Here is a 19551-nt window from a genome sequence, read left to right on the forward strand (position 1 = left end):
ACATACATATGTATGTAAATGAGGAATTCGAAAGGACAGATAAAAAAGTTGCGGAGAAGACAACTATCCGTAGTCAACATACAAGTGTGAACAATGGCCTAGCAATTGGCATGAAACATATACGTTGAAATAGAAAGCAACGACAAGTATCTAAAAGATTTATACAAATTTGTTATTCTGATTTATGATCAGGAAAGAATTCTGTTACTGTTTTTCTCTTGTTTGCATTCACTGGAAAACGTAATTGAATAGCATGCTTTAATATTTAACGCTACAAAACATCAATTATTAATCCTGAATATCAAATCGATAATGTTAAGGATATTGTTTCCACAATGGGGTGGAAAATGACCGAGAGGGTTTTTTAAATACTGTGATTATGCATGGAGTACTTTAATCAATCGTATATTGTTAAAATGTCATCATGTATGCAATATGCATTTGAAACAATATCAAGGTCGCAATGAAGAATGAAAAAAGAGACTTCTCTATAAGTATTCTCCCTGTGAGGCCAGTCGGAGGATTGGTTAATTTGTCAATGGATGTTGCAAGTATGAATCTAGTCGCAAGCATTAATCTAACATAGTATTTATATTTTTGTCACTCAGTCCGACATTTTGATAGATCAGGTTGAGCGACGAAATTAATTCCAGTGTATTATGTCTTCATCAGCAAAGGAAACGTAACTCTCATCAAGAATACGACGTATTCTAAAATTAATAAATATACATGTTGCAAAAAAGTTTATTAGAACTAATTACTTTTTGTTACTTATTACGTGTTTTGCTTAGGATAAGAATTTCAGAAGAGATCAGCAATTCAGTTTTTTTTTTATTATGATGCAATATTAGGCGCGGATCTAGAGTTTTAAAAAAAGGGGGGGGGTGTGAACAGTAAATAAGAGTTGTTATACCGTACGTTCACATATCTAGTTAAACAAGAACTTAATAGGAAAATTCAGGCCCGTAGCAACGGTTTCAAAAAGGGTAGGGGGCAACTTCCCCAAAATATTTACAAGCAAAAAAATTAAAAATAAATAAATTAAAAATAAGAAAAGAAAAGAAAAAAAACCCAATTAACTGTCCAAATCCTAGAATATGCCAATACTCGACCTTAAAGTTTGGGGACCAGCATCTGATGGTAAATTTACTACAGCAAAAAATATACTCAGAGAAAAACGCTCCCCCCACGCGTTCTACGGCATCTGAAGGAAAATTTCTGTAGCAAAACAGTAAAAACAGTAAATTAATTTCAAACTTTTAGAAATAAATGAACCAGTTTTACTTCCACGGCAACTGCAAGTATTTTGGCTATTCAAACTCGATAAACTTGGAGAGACAATTACATATTTAATCATTTTCGTTTATACTTGGGTAACTTATAAATAAGCAGCAATAGTTATTCCGTATTTTCCCCAAACATACATTTTTCAAAGAACAAGGTTCACTTAGGGCCTTTTTTGGCCTTGTGAATTTCAGATAAACTGAAACTGCTTAGTTGACCTCTGGTGACTGTGTATGAATAAAAAATGACGTAATTTTCTGGTAATTTTCTGCATTATGACGTCATAAAATGCGTCATTTTCCTCATATCCTGAAAAATTCTACAAAAACAGCCAATTTTTAAAGTTATTTCTCGATATTTAATATAGAGCGCAACCTCTGATCTAAAATATGCAACTATTAAATGATAGAACTATTTCTGAGGACTACGAAACATGTTTTATTTTTTAGATCAGAGGGTGTGCTCATATTATTTCTCTTCTGTGAAAGTACTCAAATATACTTGTTTTCCTTAAAATTCAAGAACATTCCATGAAGCCTGTTTTCCAAGGCCTTGGCTTGAAGAAGAAAATTATTTTAATGGGAAATGAAAGCACAAAGTCTCTACTTTATCTTGATGTTTAAAATGGAACATAAAGTGTTAGTCAATAAATTGGTATATCTACAGGGCCATCTTATGCATAAAGTGAACCTAGCTCTTTAACAAAGAATACTCAGCTGAGCATGTGGACCGGGAGTTTCTCATGTTATTATTTCGTAATTATAATAAATTCATTATCGGCCTGAAACTAAGTAATTTAATGAAACATATTAAATTCCGTTTAAAAAGAGTTTTAAAAGAAAACTTTAAGTGAAATAAGAAAATATATCGGACACAACTTGGTTTACTAGATTGAATAAAAAATATCAAATTCTTATTGTTTTTTTACAAGACAAAATTTTAAAGTTGAATTTGGGTATAAGATGTAAGAGGAATTTAGGGAACATGGTTTTTTTAAAAAAAAAAGTTGGCACCAAAAGTGAAAATGAAAATTCAGAAACTTTATTGCACATCTGAAGGACGTAACCAATCATATTCCAATATCAATTTAGCTATTTTAAAAATAGAAGGAAATCTGGGATCAATCAAATTTGATTATCGAAAATATTCAGCATTCCAGAGATCTTCCCGGTCCAAACACGGACTGGAAGCCCAGCGTTGTGAACGCATTAGTGAATGGACAAAAAAGGCATGAAAGGTAAGAAAATATAACCTCTTTCTGTTCCAGGAAATAAAAGGACCTTAGTTCGCCCAGGAAGAAGACGAGCCGTTGAAGAATCTTTGATCTTTGGTGGGAAAGGAAACCAACGATAAATGATTGGGGCAAATTTTAAAGAAAGATATGCTGTTTCGAGTTTTACAGTCATAGAAAGTCGAAAATGCTAAGCAGTTTACTCAACTACTTTTTCCTAAAAAGTAGAGAATGAAAATGTTCTACCAAGCCTCTTTCTTTACTCCTCACTAAGCTAGTACTATTAACAGTAGAGAAAGAGAAACTTCAAGAGTACTGTGCAACAATATATTCGAGAAGTGGTGTAAATCAGATTTGGATACTTAAATATTCCAAGGAACTTTTGGAAAATTTGAAATCACAAAATTTAAACAAAATCAACAACATAAAAACCGTCGACTTTTCAACTTTATATACAACCATTCCCCACGATTAATTAAAGTCCAGGCTTTTTGATATTATTGACAGCTGCTTTTTCAGTAAAGATGGAACTTTACTTACCTTGCCATTGGTCATTTGCATTATTTTGTTAAAAAAACATTCTGATTGTACACACAAGTACTCTGAAGTTGATACTTAAAAAACGTTTGAGTTTCTGATTGACAATATCTATGTGGATTTTGGAGACCAGGTCATCCAACAATCTATTGGAATTCCAATGGGTACCAATTGCGCCCCGTTATAAGCAGACCTATTTTTGTATTTATATGAAGCAGAATTTGTTCAAAATCATACGTGAAAAGAAGAAAACACTTGTTGTGGCCTTCAACTCGACATTTAAATATATTGAAGACGTATTGTCAATTAACAATGGTTATTTCCATTCTTATGTCGATACGATATATCCCAGTGAGCTTGAAATAAAAGATACCACAGAATCTGACACCTGTTTCATTTTTGGATATTTTACTAGAAAAAGACGTTAATGGTAATCTGAGAATCAAGCTTTATGATAAACGTGATGACTTAAACTTTTCAATCGTCAACTTCCTTTATTAATGCAGCAATATACCTTCATCACCTCATATATCTCTCAGTTAATTCGATACGCAAGAGCATGCTCTACTTAAGAACAATTTCTAAAACGAGGCAAACTATTGACAAACAAGTTGATGAAACAAGAATATCAGCAGTCTCGTTTAAACTCGTCATTTGGTAAGTTCTATGGTCGATATAACGACCTTGTCAGCAAATACAATTTATCATTGAGTCAAATGCTGATTGACATTTTTCATACTAATTCTTAGGCCATTACTTACACACTGAATTGTCGACGGATTTTTCCGTTATTCCCCGATCATGGCAAGGAACACACGGCGGGCGTGACCGGTCGGCAGGGGATGCTCACTCCTCCATGACACCTAATCCCACCTCTGATGTTTACGAGGTCCGTGTTTGCTCTGCTCAAAAATTTGTATTGTTTAATGGACTTCTGAGCTTCAATACTGTTAGTATTCTCCATACATTTCACGTACAGCTGTTGATCTGGTTTGACCAATAGAACCAGTGACTTATAACGGCAATCTTCATAGTTTAACTTTAGTTGATTTTTCAACACCCTATCCAGAAGCAGTTTCGCTCAGGTGCATTGAAACTGATCATGGAAGAGTAACTTAGGCTTTAATAGATATATTTTGCAGAATGGGGCCCCGAAGGAGATGCTGTTAGACTTGAGGACATAATTTACGTCACATTTGATGGGCGAAGCAAGTCGTTTACTTTAAATGAAACAATTATCCACGACACTTTATCACCCAATGTGTAACTACTTAGTGGAGATATTTAATGGTACCCTGCAGCAATGTGTTCAGACTGAGACAGTTACCTCTCAGCAGCAGCTTTTCCTATCGAGATGTTTCACAGGAAGGCAATGGACTTCGCGATTCGAATTGATATACAGACACAGAGTCAGAGGTCCGATGCGAATCCTACGAGAGCTCTTGACAAGAAAAAAAGTCAGATTCTGAGGTGAAGTTCTTATTAATATGTTGTCGATCTTAGGGAGTGCCTAGAGACAACTTGTCATTTAGCTAGAGAAAATTTCGAGATGTAATCTGAACGTTACCAGACACAACAGGAATGCTATAATAGAGAGGTCAGCAGGTGAGAAGGTGCTTGAAGCTTTAACAAAAAACACCAATAGATTGCTAATGTAATGGATAGGTCCGTTTGGGACAGTGGAGCAATTAGAAAAAGTTGAATATAGAATTTATATGAACGGAAAAAGTAACATTTTCTTGGGTATTTTTTGGCTTTTATCGTAAGTTTATTCCACATTTTTAGCTGTTGTTGCACAAGTATCAGACCTGACGAAAAAGGGACAACTAAACAAAGTTTAGTTGCACAAGTTTATTTAGAGAATATATGACCAGAGACAAGGAGAAAAACAAAAAGAAGAAAATCCGCCCAAACCCGAAAACTCAGTTTTTTGGGGGTGGGGGTAGTTACCACCACTCAAGGTCAATTTATTTATTTTCTCAGTCAGCATTCCTAAGGACAGATTATTTATTTGCCATCTACCAGCGCTCCCTTTTTAGAATCCAATGACCGTCTAACATGCACGCAAATACATATGCCGCCGAAATATGGCTGAAATATTGCCGACTCGGCGGTAAACAATAATGAATCAAGCAAGCAAGCAAATACATATGAGCCCAGTTTGCTTTGAGCATCCGGAACATCTTCAACCCGATACAGGCTGAAACTTGACCAATGAAATCCTTCGTAACGAAACAAATAAACAATCGGCGGATACAATACAAATGAAAAATTATCGCATACAAATAAGAAATTTTACAATACAAATAAGAAATTATACAATGCAAATGGAAAATTATACAATACAAATGAAAATTATACAATACAAATAGAAAATTATAGAATACAAATAAAAATTATACAATACAAATGAAAAATTATACAATACAAATAGAAAATTATACAATACAAATAAAAATTATACAATGCAAATGGAAAATTATACAATGCAAATGCAAAAGATCGAATATTGCAACGTTTGACATGCCATAGGCCCCTAGGATGAAAATGACAATTCCAAAACCTTATTGCAACATCTACAGGACACCATCAATTATATTTCAATTTGGTTACTGCGAAAAATGTTTGAGGGGTTAAGGGGAGCAGCTTTATATAGAAAAAAAGTCGTTTTTTATCCCCCAGCGTCCCCCAGGATGAAAATCGAAATTCCAAAATCCTTATTGCATAACTCTCAATAGTATTACAAAATATGAATCGAAAGTTGTGAAAGAAAGGAGTTCAGAGAAACATATTCTTGTAGAAAAAACAACGTTATTTGACCATTAACGTGAAAATGAAAATTCAGAAACCTTATTGTACAGGACAGGACACAACCAATCATACCCCTGAAGATGAGTTGGCTACCGCAGAAAAATGTGAGAGGTGTTAAAGGAACTAATTTATTTTTGTAGAAAAATATCATGGTGTCCCTCCAGTTGTCCCCGGGTTAACATTGAAATTCCGAAGAAACCTTATTGCACTTCTACAGGACACGCTCAATCATAATCCAAAATATGAATACACTACAGCGAATAAATGTTAGAGGAGTTCAGAAAACCAGGTTTTTGTAGAAAATGTTTTCCCCCCAAATTTTTCAATATTCAATATAAATGGACAATCTTTTACCATATTACAACACAACGTGGGGAGATTAAAGAAGGGAATGGAATTTGAAAGGAAATGTATATACGTGTACTTAACTTACATCATACGACATTTTATTTTAGGGGTTGGGGGATAAGGTGAGCTGGAAGGGTCGAATTCAAATTTTAAATGCAGTAGTATTAATTTGTTTGCTTTGATCAAACCATTACCTGATATTAATAAAAAAAAATTCTGTCTCTGAAATATTGTGTATGATTTTCTATGGCACTCTCAGATTTACATTTTACAAAGTAATTGCATACAATTCGGTAAAACAGAAATAATTAAATAAATGCTTGTGCAAAACAGTTTAAAGAACAAATATTGCAGCAGTTATCAATTATTGACTATGTATGACATAAACGTTACCGAGGATCTACTGACTTTGAATTTTCTTCCAGCATCAGTGCAACAAACAATACCAATCCAGTCGATCTAAAATATTTATTGCTATGTTTATGGTCAGTCCTAGTCAAAATACTAATATTCATTTTTTATCTATGTTTGGCAGAAAGGGTTTGATTTAATAAAATAAATAAAGAATAATTATTATCATATCAGATGTTGTTTAATAGATTTCATTCAGCATTCTCATAATTGCACTTTTACCTGTTTCACTTTGCATGTTACAACTAATTATTCTGACAGGCTGACCGTATCTGCATTTGATATATGTTGTATATGTAAGTAGTTTTATCGGCCAAAGGTTCTGGCAGTAAAGAACGAGGATGGACATTTGATGGACATTCGGCAGGTTCAGGGTGTTACGGGACGAATTCACTAGAACACACTTTGTTCCTTTACTTTATTAGTAAAAAGACTATGGCTCTACATAACTCACTGCAAATTCTCTGCAAACTGCAAACAACGTGCTCGGCTCTTGCCGACATAGCAAAACATAAGTAACTCGTACGTAAAATAATCAATTTGTACATGAAACGTTTCGTAAACATCACACAGGGCGCACTTGAAAAGTGAAAACTTTATTGAACTGTCAAGTTAATTTTTTACATTCTTTTGATGTATTATGTTCCTATGAAATAAAGAAAGAAAATATTTTCCCTATAATGTGTTTTGATTTCCTTAAAAATAACTTGAAACATGGCTCTATGAGTCATTTGGTACAAAATGTTTCATTTTTAAACACGTTTTTATGGAACGCCATAGCTGCCTGAAGGTCATTTTCATTTTATATCAGGTGGTATAACCTTTATGTGAAGTGGTTAAGTCATTATATATAGTGGTAAAATCGTTATATTCAATGAAAACTTTATTATATGCAGTGGTTTTATCTTTATATACAGTGATAAAATCATTATATACAGTGATAAAATCATTATATTCATTGATAACTTTATTATATGCAGTGGTTTTATCATTATATTCATTGGCAATGTCATTATATGTAGTGGTTAAATAACGTAATGAAGTGATAATATCGATATATTATGTCGTAAAATCATTATATGCAGTGGTTTTTCCATTTTATACATTACTGAAATCTTTCTGTGATGTGATGAATTCAATACATACAGTACAAACATAATTTGTGTGATAAAGCAATCATTACATTGTATGAAACCCGCTGCATGTGGAGTGCCAAGTTAATTTCATTCATTGCGACACCTTTACATGAAGTGAAAAATCTATTATGTGCAGTACTAACATCATTATATTAAATAGTAAAATTATTATATATATTCCTAAAATCATACTTTGCAGTGGTAACATCATTATATGAGGTGGTTAATTAATTATATGATGTTATTAATTTGTTATATGATGTGGTCAAATCTTTATATGCATTAGTCGTTTCGTGTTATGCAGTGGTAACTTCTTTATCATCATCTAAACTGGTCCTCTTGCAAAAACATTTTTAAAAAATGCGCGGAGTTCCAGTTTAAAGAGTGTTTGAAAATAGGAAACCCGGGCCGTGGCAATTTAAAAGCCGGGGCTATTCGAGATTTTTCAAATGTCTGATTTAAAATTTTCAGACTCTTTTTTTAGGCTAATGTGTTTTCGCTTTAAAAAATGTATTTAAATACTTGGTATTTTAGATTTTCTTGACGATTTTTGGTTTCAAGTAAAATTGGTAGGCAGTTTCAATTTTCTGATTTAATATTTTATCTATTGTGCTATAAGTACTTAGTATTTTAGATTTTTTTTTGGCGATTGTTGATTTCCATGTTGGTAAAATGGGTAGACTGGGTTGGCGATATTTTATGTGTGTGTGTGTGTTTTTTGTTGTTGACATATTTGATAGAAATCTAATAAACTTAAAAATTACTCCGATGTTAAACACTGTATTTTAACTAAAAAAATCTATTTCTTTTTGATAGTTATTTCTTTATTTGAAAATGCTATTTTTATGCAAAATACACATTTTCATTAAAAAAAAGGATTATCAAACCAGATCCGATCATCCGGGAAGAACCTGGTGCAAAACACCATAAATCATTTTTAATTTCATAATATGCAAATGTGCACTGGTACATGTATCTATATGCTAGAAGATGGAAGGAAACTGGATTACGTTAAATATGTAATTTGTTTAATACTTTTTTTCTGGGGGGAGATGTTAAATTACTAATATCAACTATTTATAAGACTGTTTCTAAGACTTCAGAAAACCTTAAATCACATTGAAATGCTTAAAATAAAAATTGCTGCATGAAAACATATCATTTTCAAGTTTCATCTTTGCCGTCGCCAACGTGGCACGGTGATTAGAGTGTCTGTTCTAAGAGACGCGGAATAAGGAGTCAATCCTTACATCACGGGTTCGAATCCGACAGTGGGACGTTGAGACCGTTCCTTCGTAAGAGACCGCATAAAGCCATAAACCGAGGTCCCGTGCCACAGTAGGTGTTGGCACGAAAAAAATCCCTCACTGCTCAATGGCCGTAAGTGCCGAGTATAGGACAGAATTTGCAGCTCTCCACTGGCAAATTATGGCGTCTCCATATGAGTGAAAAATTCTCGAGAGGGACGTTAAACAACAAACAAACAACCAAATTAAAATCATTTTAGCCTTTTTGAATAAAATGATAAAATTAAGAGTTATCCTTCAAGGCTGAGGATCGGATATCCTTAAACCAAGCAACTTACGCGTGATTAAAGTTTGACACAAGGCTTTGCATTAATAGTCCTATAATTACATGTATATGTGATAATTCTTTAATTAATTTATATTTTATCAAATGACATGAAGATAATGAACAAGTATTTCGGATTTTTTATGTTTGACTTCCGGGAGATCAAATCCGATTTTAATGAACCATTGGCGTCGGAAAGAAATTGATAGTGGGGTGGCTAATTGAACTAGAAAAAAAAAATCAAACCTGAAAAAAACTTGACAAGCAAAAAAAAAAAAAAGGGAAAATTGTTCTTTCTCCAAACCCGAAAATCCTATTTCGGGGGTGTGTGTGGGTGGGTGGGGGGTGGGGTGGGGAGGGGGGGTCGAACATCTTTCAGTACCAAATTCTTTTAAACACTACCAATTACCCTTCTTTCACTACAATGAATCGTGCCTGTAGAAAGTGGGGAGAGGGGGGAGGCTAGACCTACGCCCGAATTTTCAATGCCTATATTATGTCTACCTTTGTAAAAAAAAAAAAAAGGGGGGCAATAGCCCCCCCCCCCCCGGTTCCAACGCCTATGTGAACCGGTTTTTCTTAAACGTGTCATTTCACTCAAAAAATGCCTTTCAAAGAATGAATAATTTTTAACATCAGAATAATTTAAAAGTTTATTAGCTTTCTGTCAAATATGGCAAAAAAAAAAAAAAAAAACAAAAAAAAACAAAAAAACAAAAAAACAAAAAAACAAACAAACAAACAAACAGAAAACAACAAACAAACAAAACATGTAAAATGTCTACTTGATTGCCTACCCGATTTACCAACCTGACGGGCGGATTCAGAGAGGGCCTATGGGACCCCCCTCCCCCCCCCCCCCTTGTGTCCAAAATATACATAAGATTTAATAAATCAATTGTTTTTTGGTTTGGCTGTGGGCTACCTACCCTGACCAAAAACTTGTCGGGCCCCCCTTTTCAAGATTCCTGGATCCACCACTGAACTTGGAAATCAACAATCGCCAAGAAAATCTAAATTACTAAGTATTTTAAAATTAAATGCAATTTTTACAGCGAATACACATTAACCTATAAAAATGAGTCTTAAAATTTCAGCACAGTTGATAAAATCAGGAAGCTGTATAATAGAATCAGAAATTAGAAAAATCTCGAATAGCCCCGGCTTTTAATTTGCCACGGCCCGGGTTTCCTATTTTCAAACACTCTTTAATTTGGAACTCCGCGCATTTTTTTTTAATAAAAGGACCAGTTTAGATGATGATAAAGAAGTTACCACTGCATAACATGAAACGACTAATGCATATAAAGATTTGACCACATCATATAACAAATTAACAACATCATATAATTAATTAACCACCTCATATAAATATGTTACCACTGCAAAGCATGATTTAAGGAATATATATAATAATTTTACTATATAATATAATGATGTTAGTACTGCACATAATAGATTTTTCACTTCATGTAAAGGTGTCGCACTGAATGAAATTAACTTGGCACTCCACATGCAGCGGGTTTCATACAATGTAATGATTGCTTTATCACACAAATTATGTTTGTACTGTATGTATTGAATTCATCACATCACAGAAAGATATCAGCAATGTATAAAATGGAAAAACCACTGCATATAATGATTTTACAACACAATGTATCGATTATCACTTCATTACATTATTTTACCACTACATATAATGACATTGCCACTGAATATAATGATAAAACCACTGCATACAATAAAGTTATCAATGAAAATAATGATTTTATCACTGTATATAATGATAAAACCACTGCATATAATAAAGTTTTCAATGAATATAATGATTTTATCACTGTATATAATGATAAAACCACTGCATATAATAAAGTTTTCATTGAATATAATGATTTTACCACTATATATAATGACTTCAGCACTTCACATAAAGGTTATACCACCTCATATAATATGAAAATGACCTTCAGGCAGCTATGGCGTTCCATACGTTTTTCTAAAAATATGCTTTCTATGGATCATCTCTCCACGATTTTAAAAAGACGTGTGTGTGCATTTGTATTCAAAGAAAGGAATAAACATTTGCATAGTATGGTGGCATATTTCTGCCCTATGTGTGCAAGTTATTTTTCTGTCAAATATGTCGACATGCAAGATTAATATGTTGACATGCAAGATATTTATGTTAACATGCAACATAACTATGCTGACATGCAAGAAAATTGCAATCAAATAAGAATTATAAAAAATCTTTCAAAAATCTCAAATATTGCCCACATGTGACTTCCAATATGTTAGATGCTACTTATTTATGACAACATGCAAATTATCTATGTTGTCATGCGAAATAAATATGTTGGAATGCAAGTTATTTATGTCAACATGCAACTTAGTATGTTAACATGCTACTTATTTATGTCAACATGCAACTTATTTATGTCAACTTGCAACTTAGTTATGTCAACATGCAATTTGTTTATGTCAACATGCAATTTGTTTATGTTGACATGCGAGATAAAGATGTTGACATGCAATTTAGCTAGGTTGAGTAGCGGATACATACATGTAGATAATTTTAAAAAAGTAAATATCCAAAAATGAGATCACAAATCGATGTAAATGTCTGAAGACCCAGGAATGGCGATAAAGTTTACAGTGAATATGATCGATTTGTGATTTCATTTTGGATATATACTTTTTTTTAGATAAGATCGATTTTCAAAATGATAAGATTTTGAATTAAATGATTACATTTAAATGCAAAAGAAATTTTGTGATACACAATTTGAACATTTGTGCGAGCGTGTAGATTCGTTACTACCCAAGACACGTGCAATGATGCACGGTTCTGTTTATTTTTTTGTCGGTAAAATCGAAGTTGATTTTCATGATCGATTCTGTTTATTTTTTTGTCGGTAAAATCGAAGTTGATTTTCATGATCGAAAATTTATTGGAGCAAATGTTGCAGTTTAAATTATTTTCTATAATATGAGGTGGACAACAAAGTATATATTGAATTTCTTTAGATAAAATGTCCTGGCGATTCAGAAACGTGACCGTAGATTATAAAACGTTTTTAGAGCCCCTTTCTGCAGTCGACCTATAGTAATTAGTGTGTCCGTCCGTCCATCTGTTCGTCCGAGGCCTCTTTTAAAGGGTGTGCAGTGACCTTGAACTATGTTTCAAGGTCTACGGTTAAGGTCATAGCAGAACTGTATCTGAAAAATGCATGTAAACATAAATAAGTTGCATGTCGACATAAATATGTTGCATGTCAACATATTTATCTCGCATGTCAACATAACCAAGTTGCATGTTGACATAAATAAGTTGCATATCAACATATTTATCTCGCATGTTAACATAAATAAAATGCATGTTGACAAAAATAAGTAGCATCTGGATGTCACATATGGGCGATATCTAAGATTTTTAAAAAAATTTTATAAGTTTTATTTGATTGCAATTTTCTTGCATGTCAACATAATTGTGTTGCATGTTGACATAACTATCTTGCATGTCAACATATTTATCTTGGATGTCGACATATTTGATAGAAAAATAACTTGCAGACAAGGGGCAGAAATATGCCACCATTACATTTGTAATAAAATGGAGAGAAAACCCAGAGACTATAAAAAATGACCCCCCCCCCCCCAATACCATTGTGTAAATGCGTTGCTTCTTTGTCATTTTAAATTCAAGAGTGTATATGTAGCGATAATATCTCAGTCGTAATCGTTATCAGTCCAGTGCACATAGGTGTCGAGAAGTTTTTGGTTCGATCCTCGCATGGAGCATTTTATTTATTTTTTCTCTTTTTTGATACAAACAATCAAGTCGTTTATCAGTTGAATTTTATTTTATATATAAAAGTTATAAAAGAGATAAATTTTGGTTCAGTTGCAAGGTGAGCGAAAGCAGTTTTTCAAACCTAATGAAAATTCATTTTACATATCATTCCCTATTATCTTGTTAGGTGTTTATTATTTATAGGAAGTGTTACTGTGTTATCGTAACTATTAAGATAAGTGGAGTAAAATATTTCAAATTTGCAAACTATTTCAGTTTAAATCTAAACATTTTCCTATGTGTGTAAATTTGTAAGGTCTGTCCACTAATGGTGGCAGAATATAGTTTCGTACTAAAGACCCGGTCAAATTTCTTAAAAAAAACCTGAGATATTCCCTGTTTGATGTGATATTTTATGTAGAAAAAATGATTAGAATAATTATGGGACACATTTGCAGTGTAGCAGAGTGCTTGCTGAAAAAAATGATGTGCAACATGTAGGTGTCATTATGACGCTTATCATATACAGAGTTGTAAATGCAAAACTAACACACGTGGTCAGTTGCAGAGGAAATTCAGCTGAAAAGCAGTAGGGCTTAGCAGAAGGTGTGTATCTCAGAGGGAAGGTGAATGGCCCTATATCAATTGGTGAATTATCATTAAGGCATGCATAGATTTTCAGAATACTGGGTGTTTTATCCTGCTCGCTTGGGCCTGGGGGTGGGCTGTATGGGTGCGACTGAGTCCAAAATCTTGGAAAAACAAACCAAAATTTGGGGAGTCCCCAGGTGCATTTTTGGTACATGTGCACTCTAATAGGCAGATAACATGTAATTTGTTGGCATAATTTGTGAGCCATGGGCATATGAAGTGTAATTAATAAGCCTCCGGAAAACTGTCCCCATGTACATGTTTTTATGGACCGCAGGTATATGTGTACCCCCTCGGCACATGTTTGGCACTGAAAAAAAATATCCTCTCCGCCAATGGTAAGCCGACAAATCGTGGACATTTAAACCATAAATGTTTCGTACACATGCATATGATTCCTGCAGATCGCACGCCAAATACGCCAATATTCTATTCTGTTAATCGGGGTAGTGCACCTGTGTACTCACTTCTCTCTTGGACACCCAACGTCTCGGCTGGATAGACATTTTTGTCTCTAGATACATAATTAACTTTGATTGTAATTCATAAAGATATTTACACATTAATATGAATTAATACACAGACCATATTTAGCAAGTGTAATCTATTTTTTTTCTTCTTTTTATGCGCCCGGATCGATAGATCGGGGGCGCATATTGTTTTTGTCCTGTCTGTCTGTTTGTCTGTCTGTTGTCAACTTTAACCTTCGCCATAACTTTTGAACCATAGGAGATAGAGACTTCAAATTTGGTATGCATACTCCACTAATTAAGTTCTTTCAAATGACACCAAGGTCAATGACCTTGTGAACTTGACTGTGACCTATACGCTAAAAATAGCTTTTTCGAACTTTGTTGCCGCCGGGTGCATAGTGTTTCACAAACACATCTTGTATCTTTAAATTTTCTTGTAATATCTTTGATTGAATGAGAGGGCGGGTGAGTGAAGTTTTGAAATAAAATTCATTGAGGCTCATAAATTATTATTTTCAGTAATCATATTGATTGTGAAAAACACTCGATGTAGTTATTGTAAAATTGAAATACTTCTTTTTGGTATTTATGTCAACATGCGAGATAATTAAGTTCACAAGCAAGATATTTCTGTTAACATGCGAGCTAATTATGCTGACTTGCGACTTATTTATTTCAACATGCAAGAAAATTATGTTGACATGCGATTTATTCATGTCGACATGCGAGTTGATTATGTTAACATGCAAGATATCATCTTGCTTTTCGACATTATCAGCTTGCATGTCGACATAATTACATGTATCTTGCATGTTGGCACACATAAATATGTTAACATAATTGTCTTGCATGATGGCATAACATGTCAACATAGTTATCTCGCATGTTAACATAAATATCTTACATTTTCACATAATTAACTCGCGTGTTGAAATGAAGAAATTGCATGTTTCCCTAGTTATATTGCTTGTTCACATACATAACTCGCATGTCAACATATTTATGTTATGGTTTTCCGAGGGGTGTCAATTTCAACTGTTACCCTCAAAAACGTGCACTATTTATTTTATTATACTGAATGTCTTTTTGATTTCGAATGTCATAAAAAAATTCGGACATCGTCGTTAAGTTCACGCTAAGAAAGCTTTCAAACTCCCCGCTTCTATTTTTCTCAATAAGAAAGCTTCGGAATAGATTTACCAACCTCTTTATTGTTTGTTTGCTACTCAAAAAGTCCTTTATCATCTGAAGTTTGCACTCGCAAGGATGTTTCGTCTGTTGTTTGCTGTTTTCAAGTAAGCTACATCGGACACAAGCTTTTATTGACGTCGTTTATTCGGCTTCTTTCAAACGCACAACCGACGTTTTGAGAATTCTACGGTGAACCGTACGCGCATGATTTGAACGCATGTGACATTTTCGTAATGTTACCCGTTGTCAAGTGTGTTGCTAACGCTGAGGGTAACATTACGGATTGTTAAATGCGCCTAAACCAATCAGATTTTAGTATTTAACATGAAAGTATAATAATAAAAATTGACACACCAAGGAAAACAATTGTCAACCCACGCGTCAGTTTTTCGAAGGGTTTCAATTTCAGTAGTTACCCTAAAAACATGCACTATTTATTTTATTATACTAAATGTCTTATTGATTTAGGATGTCAGCGAAAACAATTCGGAGATCGTCGTTAAGTTCACTTTAGAAAGCTTCTAAATGTTAGTTATTTCTGCACTAGCAAGTCTTTTTCGTCTGTCGTTTGTTGTTTTCAATCAAGCTACTTTGGACGCAAGGTTTGATTACTGTCAGAGAGTGGCTGGGGGGTTCCCAAAATTACAATTCAATTTTGATAAAATAGTTTTTATTTACAATGTATACAAAACGCACGCGTTTCCTACATGGCTTAATGGCTGAATGGCGTAATGGCACAATGGCTTAATAGCACAATGGCACAACGGCTTAATGGCACAATGGGACCGAGAATATTAAACAATTATTGAAACATATAGTAGGCCTTTCAACTGCCGTTAGGGTTCGATGAAAAGAACGATAACCCGTTACCGGAACTTGTTTACAGCGGGTCCGAGGAAGCTAACTGTTTTTAAGCATGTCAAGTTTTAGCATTTCCAAAGTGTTCCTTCACTGTCAGCGGAATCCAGTGGTTTTAAAATTTAGCTCAAATGTTAAGCTTGTTTATCATGTAGTTAACGACACTGTACAATAATATATAAGTGAAATTTTTAATAAAAATAGAAAGTGAAATCCATCCCCCTTCTTAATTTTGACCTGATTAAATTTTTATACTTGATCGTTCTTCTTCGTGCTTAGTGAAAAGACTAAGATGAATTATTGTTGCATTTAATTGTAGAAATATATATCTTTATAGATGAAGCACAACAATGCACACACAAAAAACATGGCATTATATTTTCTTCTTCATAACAACTGTCGGAGAGAGTTAAAAATCTTGAATATAGTCTGTTCCCCATTCATTGATCCCGTTATTCCAGGTATAGAGTGAAGACATTCTCCTTGTTTTGGTCAACCCTTTTGTGTACCAAAGAATATAAGGAACCCTTTTGTGAACATAACAATACCAATTGAAGCAGCCTATATGTCATTCCTATAAACGATAACTCAAAAATCGGCACTTTGTTGGTCGTTTTTTACGCTTGAGTTACCTGTCCTTAAAACACATCTTACAAATCAAATATTAATAATTAATTTTTTTATGATTTAATTAAAGGTATGTTTAGTTTACAATCTTCTTTTGAGAATTTCATGTACCTACAAATCTATCTATCAACTGTTTTTTACCATATGTGCAACTTGAAAAACTAGTTGAAAGGCCTACATATAGGGAAAACTTGAGCTGTCTTACAACAAGACTGCTCTGGTCAATTGCTACGCCAATCTGATTTATGAATAGCACGGGATTTAAATCGCCAGGTGAAACCTGCTTAACAAGCTTAAAAGTATGGAGAACATATTGGGCAATAAATATTAGTTATACAGTAATCTGATAAAAATATATGAAACAATTATGGACATGAATTGTGACAATTACGTCAAGTTTATTGGCCAACTGACGTTTTGAGAATTCTACGTAGGCGCATAATTTACACGCATGTGACATTATCGATGTACATGAGTTACCCGTTGTCATTGTGTTGCTAATGCTGAGGGTAAGATTACAAATCGTTAAATGCGTTTAAACCAATCATATATTAGTATTTAACATGAAAGTATAATAATATAAAATGTTTAAATCTATTTATGTTAAATCCCGATCTGTGAGGACTTCATATAACTGAATATAAGTATTGTTTGATGTGATTTATTTACATGTTATTTTTTATAGGACTGATTGATTGATTATTTAACGATCATACAGTGAATTGGTATCCATGCAGTAAATGATCTTCCTTTGTACAGCTGTGTTTTGTTCATCTTCATAACACGGCCACATACGAAAAGTCACCAGTACCAAAATTCCTTACTCTCAAATGGCATTTCTTGGATCATATCAAACAGCATGGACGGCATATATATCTGATGTTGATGTCCAGCGCATCGCTCAAGCAGTACGAGGCATCATTGTATTCGAAATACGCAACATTATTGATCCTTTAAAAGAAACAAATATCTACTCATCAAAGAGAACATGACACTTGAAAAGCAATTTGATAATCTCGAAATGTCAGCAGAGTGTGCATCAGAGTCGCAGGAATTTCCGAGGAATAAGAAAACACAGATGATGTCGTCTTTGACACTGCAACCAAATTGGAAAATTCCTCTCGAAAAGGAGGACATCAGCTCTTGAATTTTCTCATGCATTCTCTCAGTTTAAATTGTGTCTCGACCTGTAAGCACTATACTTTACGCGGTAATCATCAAAGGAAAACATCAGTTGCCACTGACAGGAAAGAGATCCTGAAGACAATCTAGAAGATTGATATATTACACAATGAAAAGCATGATTTTTCTTAATTTTTTTTTCACTTTTGACAATACATTGAAAATATTTTGAACGATTGAAATGCTATCACCATTCATCGCTATAGTATTTGTAGTTGTAAAAACACCTGGATTTCCACACTGTGGACACTTCAAAACGATTGCAAGTGCATTAAAAACCTGGAATCGAAGGTATACGAGATTCTCAACTCCTAATCGGGTACCTACATAGTTCTGAAACCATTTGAATAAATACTTATATCATCAAACGTGCTTTGTATACTCTGTTTCAATGTAGCCACCGTTTATCAAAGCGGCCTGATTAGAAGTAAATTAATGGTCATTAGATTAATACAGACTTGACCTCTGATTTTTCATAGGGATGAGAAACATAATTTCTTTGTCAAAAAATTAAAACTAAAATATACGTTTACTTGCAACTAAGTAGAATGCATATGAGGCAGTTTAATTTAAGTACTGAAAACACTGATATCAGGAATACAAGAAAAAATGATCCTGCAAGGGTATGCTGCTTCACTGCCTGCCTGCGGTATATCACATATAATACATATGAATCCGAATCTTGTCCTGTAGCTGTTTTAAATACTAAATTTGAAGAAATACATATAAGTAATTTCTCTAACTACAATAATAAATCAATATAAAAGAGAATCGAGGTACAGGAGAGATATTGCTTCTAAGAAATCAGCCGAGACTTCAATTAATGTGCAACTAGAATTTAATTTATCATGAAGGTCCGAAAAAATGTTTTGAACCTCAGACCTTGAAAAAGGTCAAAATGGTTGTGTATAAAAGAAAAACAGTATGACGTATTCCTTTTTCAAGATTTGTATTATTATACATGTATGAAAATTTGCATTTCCACATTTCCATCAGATGGAATAAAAAAGGAGCTATACACCTAACCTTTTCAAGTGACGTTGTCTTCAATTTATTTAAGGATAAATTGGACATGGTTTTAAATTGTTAACAGGGAATCAAAGAATTATAATCTGAAAGTAGCATATAAGCTATCCGATGCATAATTGGGGAAAAAAGTCACATCACAGAAAGTGTGATCATATTTCATAGGCCAATATATTTACGAAGAAGCTTAATAAAATATTTTTCATAATTTGATGGTCAATGCGTAATTATATAATTTTAAGAGAAAATATTTACTGATTTTTAAGAAAAGATAACTATTAAACTAAAAGTCAGTTAAAGGACTTTGTCCATGCATTTCCTGTATTTCACGTTGTTTGATATTCTTATTCTATTTTTTCAACAATTCAATAAGTATAATTTATGTTGAATGTATACTGAAAAGTGCAAATATCCATC

The sequence above is a fragment of the Saccostrea echinata genome, unplaced genomic scaffold (assembly GCF_033153115.1).
Source record: "Saccostrea echinata isolate AGI-Se365-2 ecotype Australia unplaced genomic scaffold, CSIRO_AGI_Sech_v1 ptg000004l, whole genome shotgun sequence".
Classification (NCBI taxonomy): Eukaryota; Metazoa; Mollusca; class Bivalvia; order Ostreida; family Ostreidae; genus Saccostrea; species Saccostrea echinata.